Genomic DNA, 13,579 nt, shown 5'->3' on the forward strand with positions numbered 1-13,579 from the left:
GTTTATGCTTTATTTTATTACCTTGAAAAAGCAACTTACAAAGCTCTGAATAAAAAGTTCTAAGATTGAATCTCCACACTCAGAACTTTATTGTCTTAACTAAACTAATTAGCCTCTGGCTAATATTTTACATCACAGAAAGCCTTCCACGGGACCTAGCTAGACTTAATTTGGGGCCAAGATAAAAGTTTCCTCTCTGTTGTACTTCAACCTCTTGGCTTCCTCATTGGAAATCTGATAGGAGTTGATGAGAACCTCTTCTGGCATAGCCCGAATGGCCGAAGTCCTCCCAACAAGTGGGCTTGTCATTGCATTCTCATTAGTCTTGAATGAAACCTATTCAAACCCATTCTCCCCTGCTTGTTTCACTAAGGCGAAATTTTGTGGAGCAATCAATACTTGTCCTTCACAAAGCTGTCCATCAAAGGCAGTTTGACCAGTCTCCAACAATCTGAACTCGGGCTTCACCCCTGACAACATATATCACGCTATGTTCGTATATTCCAATGAGGAGACAATATAGCATTCTGTACAAAATTTCATATATAGCCAATTAAAATAAGTTCTTCAAAGAAACAAATGCAAAAGTAAAAAATGAATCAATCAAACTAGACAGAGAATCTATCAAGAGAGAAAGAGAATTGTGCTTATTGCATTAATCCGACCTTGTAGAGATATCCTCTCTCAGAACTAAATTGGAAGAAGCAGAGAATAGGTAGGCTTTGGCTATTAAGGGTAGTGAGACGTCCTCCATATGGTGTGTATACGTCTGAAAGTACTCGTGGCTTTCCCAATATTCCGTCTGAGCCTAATATTGCAAAGAGATTCCTCTGAGCCATTTGCATTCCTTTCTTTGTGTTGTTCTTGCTCTTCACTCAATATTGACCTTATCACCTGAAGTCCCTTTTCAACCTGAATGATAGGTCCCCTCTCATCATTTTCTCCCTGTAGCTTCCTAACCGTCTTCTTTCTCACGCCAAAAAGCTTGAGCCAGTAACTCCACATCCAACCCACTAAAGATGTTGTTGGCGCTTTCTTGCCTAACCTTCTCTTGTTGGGATGATGATGATGATGATGATGATCCTCTTTGTTCTTGTTGCTCTTCTTGTTCTTTTACATTACCTGCAAGCTTGAAGCTCTTAACATACATGCAGATAAAAATGTGATCATTTGTAAGCCTCTTACTATTCATATAAAATGAATATTTATGACAGTGAGTTAAGTTCCTTACTCTCAGTCACTCATCAAGCTGGTTGAATTGATTGGTGGTGTCGAAGACGGAAACTGCAACAATCGGTGTATCACCATCGTTGTAGCCCCAATAGGCAACTCCATTTGGCACAACAAGCTAGGAAACCTCCCTCCTTGAAGAATATCAACTTCTGGTGAAAATCCTCGAATCTTTGGGTTTTACTTCCTTGTTCCTCCGATCGATGACTTTCACTTTCTTGCTCCTCAGAACCTTCATGTATTGATTGTCGACTTTTTCTTCCTTGATCCTCTGATCCCTGCCGACTTCTTCTTCCTTGATCCTTTGATCCATGACTTCTGCTGTCTTCACCATTGGATTGCTGATGTTCTTGGAATGATTCTAATGTTTCCGGCCTTCCGGGCAACCGGGGATTGATAACCCTAGAAGTCCCTTACCTGGAAGGGTTATGTTCTTTATATTGTCTGTTTGGTGCCTTAGGGGAAGCAATTTAATTTCATTAATTAGAGATTCAAGTTCATGAATTTGATTTTTTCTTTTTGAAAAAAAAAGTGCAAATTATATATTACGGAGAAACAACATATACATAGTCTTCTACCCTTGGTATCCCACCTTGATAAGTATAAGTAAAAGAAGATAAACAGTGAATTTTTGCTAATTGGGATACCTTATAGGCAGGTTTATTAAAGTTTCGATATACAAAAGAAAAGTTTACCCAAATATTTTCCAGATAAATCCCTAATCCTATGCAAAAGCCAAAGGCAAGACCAGGGAAGATCTGATTTCTTTCTTGGCATGACCAGTTGGACAGTTCTAACAGTACAACTGAGGATACTTGGTCAGTTCTAACAGTACCTGCATGATAGCATAAAGTTCAGCTTGTACAACTGAGGATACTTGGTCAGTTCTGCCACCAAAAATTTTTAAGCAAGTTAGATTCCTAGAAAGTATTATAAATCCATAACTATATGTATTATCAGTGGTTTTTCCTGCATCAGAGAAAACAATGAGTTCTGTTGTAGCATTAATAGTAAGAGGACATTTGTCCATAAAGCTTCTTGATGCTGGAGAGTTGACAGTATTTTGGGAGGAACTAGAAGATATGATTGAGTGATTAATTTGATAAATGAGCTTAATAGGTTGAATTACTCTATCTTTAAAGCACTTCTAATTCCTAGCAAACCAAATGTAATAAACTGCAATAGCAAACCAGTTAAGAATTGCATAGATAAAGAGTTATTATTCACCTGATTAAAAAGGTTGTGAATATTAGTAGCCCACGGGTTTTGAAAGACATTTAGAAAATTTATATTCCAAGGATTGACAAATAAAATAGCTTGAGTGTATGGGCAATTTAGGAATAAATGAACTGTAGTTTTGGTTTCAGTTTCACAAAGAACACAGATTTTTTTTATCATCTTCTAAGCAGAGCTTCTCTTTTACAAGCACAAAATCATTTAGAACTCTCCAGAGAAAGAGTTTAAATCTGGGAGCAGTATTCAACTTCCAAATTTTTCTGATACAGAAACTGAGATTTTGAGAAAGTTGAGAGGATAAGGCAGTGATTTTATTTGTGTATTTTCTTTTTGTTGTAAATTTGCTAGAGATATGAGATAGCCATATCCAAGTAGTCGAGTTGGAATTCAGAAAGATGGGTGTCTCCAAAATGTGACAAGCCTCAGTCGGGGAAAATAAAGAGTTTATGAGTGCAACATTCCATTGGCCATTATGGAGTAACTGAAAGATTTTTATCTGTCTAAAATTTGGTGCCAAGGGGAGTGGAATCCAAGAAAATTTATGATTTCTTTGGATCTAGGGTCGTTGTGAAATTGGAAAGCAAGAATTTTCATTTACTAGAGCACCACTTTTAGAAGCTTGGTCAGTAAGTTCTGGACTTATGGATTTCCAATAAATTGACCCTGTAAAGTTCTGGACTTATGGATTTCCAATAAATTGACCTTCGAACTTCATATTTGAGCCCATAGTTTATGTTGTTCATTAAGAAATTTCCATGCTACTTTCTTCAAGAGGCTTCGGTTGAACAAGGTTAGGTTTTTGAATCATAAGCCTCCTAAAGATTTTGGAAGGGTCAATTTATTCCAGGCACACCAACGATAGGGATGAGTTTTTTCTTTAGAAACTCCCCACCAGAAATTTTTAATTGCTATTTCTATTTGGTCAATGGTTTTTTCCTTTTTTTTTGGAAACTTGATGAGAGACATGGCATGAATGGGAGTAGCTTGGAGCATAGATTGGATTAACACTTGTTTTCTTGCCTGACTGATGGCTGTTTCTCTCCAACTATTTAATTTGGCTTTAATGTTGTCTAGGATATAAGAAAGATGAGCATGTTTACTCCTAGACCAAAAAAGGGGTAGACTTCATTTTTAACTATCTTCTTATTAGCCTTTGAAGTCTTGGATGGATACTTTTACTACAATAAACCCTTGATTTATCCATATTAATCATTTGTCTGGAGACAGTTTGAAAAGAACTTAGTATTTGATTGAGATCATCAATCTCTTCCCTATGAGCTCCGAGAAAAATCATAATGTCATCGGCAAAGAATAGGTGGGAGATTTTGGGAGAGGATGAGGAAATGGAAATGCCTTGGATCTTTCTTTCTGATTCAGCTTTATAGAGAAGTCTAGACAGGCCTTCCATGGCTAAGATGAAAAGGTAAAGGGATAGAGGATCACCTTGCCTTAAACCTCTAGAGGGGTAGAAGTGACCGTCAGAAGTACCATTGATTAGAAGAGAGAAAGAAACAGTGGAAATGCATTCTTTTATTAGTTGCCAGAAGCCATATGAGAAACTGAGAAGGGACAGGATGTTAAGAAAAAATTTCCATTCCAAACAGTCATAAGCCGTGGACATGTCCAATTTCAGTCCAATGTAGCCAGTACCTCTCTTTTTGTGCTTACATTTCTTGAATAATTATTGAGTTCTCCGCCATTTGCCTTCCCAAGACAAAAGCCATTTGGTTGGGTGAAATACATTTATCTAGAATAGTATGAATACGGTTCGCTATTTACTTTTGCTATGATTTTGTAAGTGACATTGTAGAGGTTGATTGATCGATAATCTTGAACCTTCGCACAGTCAACTTTTTTAGGAATGAGACAAATAAAGATATGGTTACTAAAAAACTCCTAGACCATAAGTACTAAATCTGGTCCCATCAGCTCCCAAAAGTCCTTGAATACAGGTTCATGAATTTGATTGATTGATCATATAACATGACACTTGCATTTTTGGTACGTGTGCTACCACCCAATGACATACTTTAGAAAATACGTGTGTACATGTGTTAGCATCACAATGAGGCACTTTACTATTTCAATCCAATGGTCAGGACTTTAATCAGGTGCCATTAAAATACACAACTTAAATTTTAAGAATCGTTAACTGTTAAAACAATTAATAATGAACACTTATTTCAAATTATATATTATACTATTTTAAAAACTATGAATTTCCTCAATAATATTTTTGCAATTTTTTAGAACAAAATTTATCCTTTCATATTTAAATTTATTGATAAAAAATAAGGGCAAATAGGATAATTGGTTATTTATATTAAATGAGTTGAAAAGAGATAATTTTAAGATATTCAATGAATCCTATATTTAGGGCATTTTTGTTTCTTGTCATCATTAAAGTCTATTAATTAGATCCATACATAATAAATTAAAAATTCTAATAACACAAAAATTTATACTTTTAAGATATACCTCAAAAAAATTCATCTAGGTGGTGGTAAGAAATTAAATCATTTTGGGTCAAATGCGACAATCCATATTGCCACAATTAAATAATAAAATTCAAAAATAGTAAAAATACAAAAACATATACAAACTAAAAAAGTGGAAACATTTTTAACATCATATATTTTACATATTAAACAACAATAAATATGCTAAAAAAGAAATGTTTTTATTAATGATGAAAATAGAATGTAAAATTTAAAACTAATTGGAAATAAAACCATTTTCCAATTTTCACTCATAAAATCTCATATCCAAGGTATATTCTCTCATTAAATCCTATATTTAAGATATATTTTTCTCATCATTAAATTCTACTAATTAAATACACAACATTAATTTTAATAGTATAAAAATAAATATTTTTGAGAAGGAATTTAAAAATGAAACTATTTTCTTCCCTCCCAGTGATGGGTAAGCAATTCTACCATATGGGGTCAAATGGATTAATAAATAATTAAAATAAATTATGAATATAATAAAAATAAAAAGAAAAAGAATTGGATATATCTCTAATATTGTATATTTATTATACTAAACAAAAATAAGTATAAAATGTCAGAAGTATTCTTATTAATGATGAAAATGAAATGCCAAATTTAAAATCAACCTGGAATTGGAATGATGCCATAGTCAAATAATAAATTTTTCAAAAATAAAAATATAGAGAATCAAAAAAATAAAAATAAAATAGAGAAACATTTGGGCACATATCTAATGTTAGATATTTATAAAAAATAAAATATTGGGTACATATATAATATTATACATTCATTATATTGAACAAAAAAAAATATTATACATAAGAAATAATTTTATCAATGATGGAAATGTAATACAAAATTTAATATCAATATAGAAATCAAAATATTTTTCTTTTTTGGTGGTGGGTTAGTGGTTTGGGTCAAATGGATTAATTGATGATATGATAGTTAAATAAGAAATCTTTAAAAAAATACAAGTAATTAAAAGAGTATATAAAAAATTATATATTAATTATGTCAAACAAAATTAAGTACGATAAGTAGAAATTATTTATATATTGTAGATGAAATATATAATTTAAAACTAATCCAAAAGCAAAGATATTTTCTTATTTAGATAGTGGGTCAATGATCCAACTTTTCAAAGAAACTCATGATGTCATATTTGAATAATAAATATTTAAAAAAGATAGGACACAAAAAATAAAAAAGTACAAAATTTTTTCGAAAACATTAGGAAACATTTCTAATGTTTTATATCCATCATATTAAATAAATAGAATTGTTAAAATAAAAATTACGTTTATTTTATTATTATTATTATTATTATTATTATTAAGTTTTGTATTCCATTTCTGTCATAAATAAAAATATTTTTTATTGATCAATCCCATCCTATTTAATACAATGCAAATATGTACAAATAATATAAAATACAAGACTTTGCACTCTACATATTATATTTGTACTACTTCCAAATTGAACAAGAGGGATTCTATGATTCATCCATAGGATTTTTGTGGGACATGGGTTAATTTGATTAGTATATATCATTAATAAATTAAACTACAAAATGAGGAATATATTATAAGGAATGTGTTTGAGGTGCATCTAGATGCAATCTAAGTAGTAATACATTAAGCTTTTCTATACCCAAATATGGATTTGATTTGGGTATTGTTGGCTGGAATATGATGAAGCATCGGAATCACCCTGGAAGTGAATGAATTAGATCACATATGACAAATTAAAACAATGAGATACTCTTCCTTAAATTGTATGATTATTGATGGTGCACGATTTGGTGGCTCTTGCTTGGTAGGTGACTTGGATGTCGAGTTGGAAATTTCCTTTATCGGTAGTCGAGCTACGTTTGGCCGAGCTAGGTCTAGCCGAGCTAAGTAGTTCTGCAAAAGAAAGGTGTTAGAGTTCCTGGGTTGTTTTACTTGGGATGGGCACTCCGATGCTTAAATCAGTGAAGAGTTCTGTAGAATGCTAGAAATATTAGAGAGTGCGAGAGCTTAATCACACGTATCTTCTCTAAGGAGAATGGTGCCTTTATATATGTGTGAGAGATTAGAGACCCCCTGTAATGGGTCCTATATTCTCGAAGAGCCATTTCCATTAAGTTGGGAGAGTGTATTTACGTCGATTATATAATCTGCGTAGAGGGCTGAGGTTCATCCGATTGACTCTAATGCGGGTGGTACGGGTTGGCTGCCCTAATGGTCGAGCATTAATACTCCGAAGGACTCGGTCTGGTAACAGATCTATGTAATAAGCTAGCAAGCATGCCTTGCAGGTCACCGATCGTACCCTTCTTAGCTCGGCCAGTCCCTAAGGGAGGTCGCTCTTCATTTAGAGGTCCTTTAGGTCGGCCAGGTTGAGGTACCTTAGGTCAGCCCTAGGTGAGGTGCTACCAGCCGACCTACCAAGGTGATCTGCTTACTCAACGCCGAGGTGTCACTTGGAAGCCATGTGTCGTGATGTAATTCAGAGGACCAAATTACCCCTTATTAATTGCCCCCACTCCTGAGTTGACGTCAGCTCAGCGAAGGGAGTAGCTCTCAATATGGTAATTTGTCCGGCTGGCTCATAAGTCGCTCGGCTCGCCCACCTGATCTGGCTTGAGGACAAGTAAGACTGTGGCAAAATTCAAATTTTAAAATTTTAAAAGGAGCACATAAGATGGGCGCGTGAAATTCAAAATTCAAATAATCCGCATGCGGTGTTGCCTTCTTGGTCGTCGATTCACCAATAGTGCATCGTGGCTGTCAATCTTTCCCGCAAGTAAGCTATAAATAGGGGGTCCCCACTAGGGTCCCACTCACATTGATTTGAAGCTTTCACTGAGGGAGAGGGTGACCAATTGGAGGAGAGCACTATTAGAGTACCATCGTTTGGTCACCTATCAAAGCTTGTTTGCCGCCGGTGCCGACTTTCTATCACCCCACAACTGGTGAGTCTATTTCCCTTGTAACAATGTCTTCAGATCATTCTGAGAGTAGGCCTTTAAATTTCTGTTGGGTAAGAGGAGAAGCCTCATTGCAAGGTTAGGAAGGCTCTCGGATCGAGGCCTCGTCATCTCAGCAAGAGGTGGAGGTGGACACCCAAGAGGTGGAAACCCCATTCGGTCATACCAAGTTGAGTAGAGAGCATATAGTTGAGCTATATACGGCGTATCAGATCCCTAGCAAGTTCGATTGTATTCAGCCCGACCCAGATCAGTACCAATGGAGTCATGACCAAGTTGAGGTCTATGTCTTTTAGGAGGCATTGGTCGTTGGCCTCCGTTTTCCTTTGCACCCCCTTATTCCCATGGTGCTTTCATTTTTTGCTGTTTCTCTAGGTCAGCTCCATTCCAATGTTGTTCGGACGCTTGTAGGATTGATCTCCCTATGTCATCACCTAAACTTCCCCTTAGATATAGAAATTTTCTCCGGGCTATGTACTATGAAGAAGGTCCCCCACGTGCCCTGCTATTTTTACCTACCCTTTCGTCGTGGTTACAAGCTGCTGGTCGGCTTTCCCTCTAAGGTCAAAGATTGGAAGAACAAATACTTCTTCCTTTTTCATAGAGTTGGCTGAAATATGGATACCGCTGTATGGAGAAGGGATTATTGGTAGGTCAATGTAGAGTTCGATGAGGGTCTACATCTTGAAGTTCAATGCCTCGTGCATCAGCAATTTCAAGTAGGGAATTTCTTAGCCGAGTATATGCTTATCCGGGCTAGCCTGAGTCACATAGGTAGGTCAACCAACATGTCCTTTGCATTTGTTTTAAAATTTAATTTTTTTTTTCTTGGCTAATATTCCCTTTGTCCTGTTCAGATATGGTGATAATGGAGTCTCTTTTGGTGGGGGCAAAGAAAAAAATTTCTAGGAAGAATAGGAAGGTCGTCGATTGCACGTTGATGGAGGGTACCTTGGCTAGTACCGAGGTGAGGTCAGCAGCCTATGCTTCTGATGTCATCGACCTCGAGGGAGGTGGTGACCCAATGTACATTGAGCCTGGATAGGTCCCTACAGACACTGCACCTCCTCATTCCAAGTCAGCTAAAAGGAGCGTCCCGCTGGCCCCTACACCTCGGACATGCCCCGTATTGTCCCCAACATCGATGTCTCTATACTCAACCACCTTTCCAATCCCCTGATAGCTCTTTGCATGGGGAGAGGTATCCTCCTTCCAGAAGATGTGCAATGCTACAACGGTATGGACCCTTCTGAGATCAGTGCTAGGATGACTCGGTGTATCCTCCAGGTTTGTGTTTTTGCTCTCCGATGTTTCAGTTATCTTGTCTTGCTATCTTTGTTCTAACTGTTCTTTTCTTCTTTGGTAGGCGAACACTATGGGTCAGGTGCTGCTGAACCAGGTTACTTCAGCTAAAAAAACAAAAGATGCATGAAATGTAGGCAAGTATGGATGCCTTGCAGACTTAGATGCAGAGAATTTAGCTCAATGCTGAGGAGGATTGCCAACGCTTCATTAGGTTAAGTGCCGACATGCAACATGAGATGGAGGCCAAGGGGACCATTGCCACTTTGGATTGCTAGTTACAGGAACGGTAGACCAAGTACATTGAAGACATCCATCGAGATGAGGTTGCAACTGTCAAGCATTTCCATTTGTCTCCTGAGTATGCCCAGGAGAAGGTTGTTAACGCTATTCCCACTATGAAGAGAGATTTCAAACTTTGTCGCCACTACCTCAAAACCCTGCACCCTGGCTTCGATTTTGGCCATCTATCTGTTAAGGATGTGTCGGATGAGCTAGTGGTATAGGTCGACAAGGAGCCTTTGGGTCCTGATGAGGAAGATGAGGAGGTTGGCGAAGAAGAGGACAAAGGGGCAGACGATGTCGACAACGGGCTGCAAGGTGATGACGGGTAGTGGTTAAGGTGGTCCGAGCTCTTTATTTTGAAGTTGTTGATTCCTAGAGCCTATGTGTTCTTGTTAAACTTTTATAGACTTGTTTCTTAGGGCCTGCATACCCCCTAAATTCTACAAACTTGCTTCCCCCTTTTTTTATGTACTCACTCTTGCCCAAATCAATGAAGTTTATTTCAGTACACATTGTGTCTCTTTTCCCAATTCTACTAGGATAATGTACTGTATGAATTATCTTTGCCCATAGAAGCAATTCGACTTAGGGGCCTTAGAGCCAAAGAGGCGATTTGGGTTTCCCCTTAAGTTTCATTTGGCCGAGTTGCTGGGAGGTTGGCCCAGGTGCCTTAGTGCTGAAAGCGATTTGGCATCTCTTAAGATTCATTTGGCCGAGATGCTGGGAGGTCAGCCCGGGTGCTTTAGTGTTGAAAACGATTTGGCATCCCTTAAGTTTCATTTATCCAAGTTGATGGGAGGTCGACCCAAGTCACTGGAACGAATAGCTTCACTTCCATACTTAGTAAAATTTTATAATTTCATGGATGTAGCTCAGAACTTTTGAACTCCTTCATGGGTAATACCTTCTCAAGTTGTCTATATTCCACACATGGGGTACCTTCTAGTGTTTCGAGCTCGTATGCATTTTCGCCGATTACTCTAAAGACTTTGTAAGGGCCTTCCTAATTCGGACCTAGCTTTCCTACACCGAGCTCAGGTACCATGACCTTCCTGAGTACTAGGTCACCAACTTTAAATTGGCACCTCTTGACTCAAGCATTATAGTACCGAGCTACTCACTGTTGGTATGTTGCGGTTCGAATCTAGGCCAAATCATGAACCTCTTCTACCAAGTCAAGATTAGTCCGTAGGTCATCCTCATTGGTCTCCTCGTCATATGTCTCAGAACGTAAGGTTGACACTTTAATTTTAGTTGGGATTACAACTTCAGTTCCGTATGTTAAGTTGAAAGGTGTCTTACTGGTCACTGTCTTAATAGTGGTTCAATGGCCCATAAGACACTGGGGAGGTCGTCCACCCACAAACCTTTAGCTTGGGAGAATTGAGCTTTGGCCACAGAGTATTGCCCTATTTGTCACTTCGGCTTGACCGTTTGTTTGGGGGTGGGCGACCAAGGTGAAATTCTGTTGTATGCCCATATTTGCACACCAGTTTTGGAACTTGATGTCTTCAAATTGCTTACCATTGTTTGAGATTAATACCTTAGGTAGCCTGAAACTACAGACGGTGCTTTTCCAGAAAAAATTCTACACATTCTGAGTGATTATAAATACCAGTTGTCAACACCCAATTTTTGCTTGGTCCCTTCACCCTACCTCTTTGTACCCTCCACTTAGACCCCGAAACATAGAAACATAACCAAATCAACTTGAGACTTTCAAAACCCAAAATACCCTCATTTCACACAATCCACAAGACAATTAACATCCTTTAGATCAACATCAACGTTTAATCAAACACCACCCCTAAACTTGGAAAACTATAACTTAGTTACATATCAGTTTTCATGACTAAACTCCAAAGATCCACCATTCATCTAACAACGCCAATCTATGTAATATTCAAACTCCAACTCTTCAAAATCAAACCTAAAGATCACTAGGAAGCATTCAACTAGTGAATCCCACCACAAATCTGCGGTGATTAACCGTAAAAACATCAAGATCCCATTCTGATGACCCTGAATGATTACCAATGTCGACCATATCTTTCTTAGATCAGAACCATCCACTTGGCTCCTCACCCTAATCCATGCCTACCTACCAAATTATAGCTTGAAATTCCCCCATTTGACTCTCATCCATCATCCCAACTTCATATGACCAATCAGAACTTGCCACTGTATTCGAAGACCCAAAAAACCCCACCACGTCAAATCTCACAACCAAACACCTCCATTTGACCATTAAAAAGTAAGATTCCATTTTGGACCCTCTTGTTGATTAGAAAACCATAAGCTAAGACTGTGATCTGAACTAAATCAGTCCAAATATACCTCTGATCAAAGATTCATCACTTCCATTAGATTCATGACGTTGAAAAGTGCTAACCCACAAAATTTTATCCCAAAATTCCCCCGTTTGACCCTTCACCAAACAAAGATTTTATTTCAATAAATTTCGTTAATCTGAGCTTATCAGCCATAGATCTCAATCATGCTGGCCCTATTTGACCAACCAGACATCACCATTGTGTTCACAGACCCAAAAAACCCTAGCACATCAAATTTCACATCCAAATTCATCCATTTGACCGTTAAATTAGAAAGATACCATTTTGACACACCAAATTAAATTGCCATGTCATATATCCCAATCAGAAGCCTTAAAAAGTGATGGCTGGTGTCAAGCCCATTCTTGACTCATTAGAACACTTGGACCAATGAAATAGAGCCTAATAAGTTTAAAAAGCTCAAAATACCAAATAGACCCAACTTGAGACAAAAAAAAAACAAAATAGCATTTAAAAGTTTATCAAATTCATGTTTTTTGCTATTAACAGCCCCAAATACGAGAATTCCATGACAGGCATGCCCTAAGCTCCCATTAGAAACACAAAACCCGTGAAAATCATCCCCAAATCAAAGAAAATGTTTAACCAAATAGGAAAGCTTGGCTAGGCATCTATTTCTTTGAAGAATCTTTGCCTATTTATGTGAAAAAACCTCTATTGAATCCCATGCAGTGTAGCTGAACGAATTCAAACCTAACACCCTCCCTTTCTCTATAAATATTGATCTAATTCAAGTTCAAAGGGGGGAGACTAAGGGGAAAAGAGGGAGAAAGATAAAGGAAGGAGGAGGAAAACCTAAGAGAGGAAACCTGAAAGAAAAAGAGGAGATGGGGAAGGTAACCAAAGGAAGGCCCCCAGAAAGAGAAAACCAAAGAGAAAAAAACCAGAGGGAAGGAGAAAAACCAGAGAGGGATTGAAGAGAGGAAACCTGAGGGAGGCCCCTAGAGAGAGGAAGAGAGAGAAGAGAGTTTTCTCCCCGCCCATATACTGCTTCTTGTTCATCCAAAATTCGGAGGTACTCTGAACCTTAGATTCCAAACTCGTCTTTTCCATTTTCAAGCAGAAGTTGTTGCAACCAGAAGCACTCCCTAGATCAAGAACTCATTTTTACTTCATTTTATCTCATCCTAGCTATTGGAAAACTTTTGACAAGGTACATACGAAAGGTAAGTCTTTTTTTAGTTTTTCTAGGTTGCTCGAGGTTCTAAAATGTTGGAGAAGCATCGTTTGCAATTTCTTCTTGACTGAGAATCGAGGCAGAGAGGCGAGTGCCTTAGGAAAATCAATACCTAGGACCTAATAACATCACCTCAAAATCGGTCTTAGGAGAAGTTGGAAGCATGCTCCTCTGGATTTAAAAAATTCCTATAATCATTTATGTTTTTACCCAAAAGAAACTGAGCCTGCACAACTCCCGTATTGGGTTGCTACAACAACTTGGAGAGAGGCGTGCCTAATACCTTCCCTCTCCCAACCTTGGGACCCAAAATCTCTCGATTATGTTCCTTTTCCATGGAGGATGGAGTCACTATCAAATACTTAAATCGAATTTCTCAAACCTAAAAATGAAGGCCCATTTCCTCTAAAAAAGGGGTGGTGACTCCATCTTTGTGAAATAATCGACCACCATGACTAAGAACTTCCTTTGCCTGGTCGCGGGTGGAAAGGGACCAAATATGTTGATCCCCCATTGCGTGAAAGGC

At 37.7% G+C, this 13,579-nt stretch overlaps 1 pseudogene across 1 annotated transcript; it reads right to left on the bottom strand.

Annotated features, from left to right (window-relative positions):
- LOC148804056 (13S globulin basic chain-like) lies at positions 1–1,564 on the bottom strand (annotated as a pseudogene). Its single transcript, XR_016082999.1, has 3 exons — positions 1,381–1,564; positions 666–1,122; positions 1–527 (listed from the first exon to the last, which is right to left on the bottom strand). The product of XR_016082999.1 is annotated as a 13S globulin basic chain-like (transcript).
- Positions 1,565–13,579: the final 12,015 nt, after the last annotated feature.

The sequence above is a fragment of the Nelumbo nucifera genome, chromosome 1, assembly GCF_055504915.1.
Source record: "Nelumbo nucifera cultivar China Antique chromosome 1, China Antique-T2T, whole genome shotgun sequence".
NCBI lineage: Eukaryota > Viridiplantae > Streptophyta > Magnoliopsida > Proteales > Nelumbonaceae > Nelumbo > Nelumbo nucifera.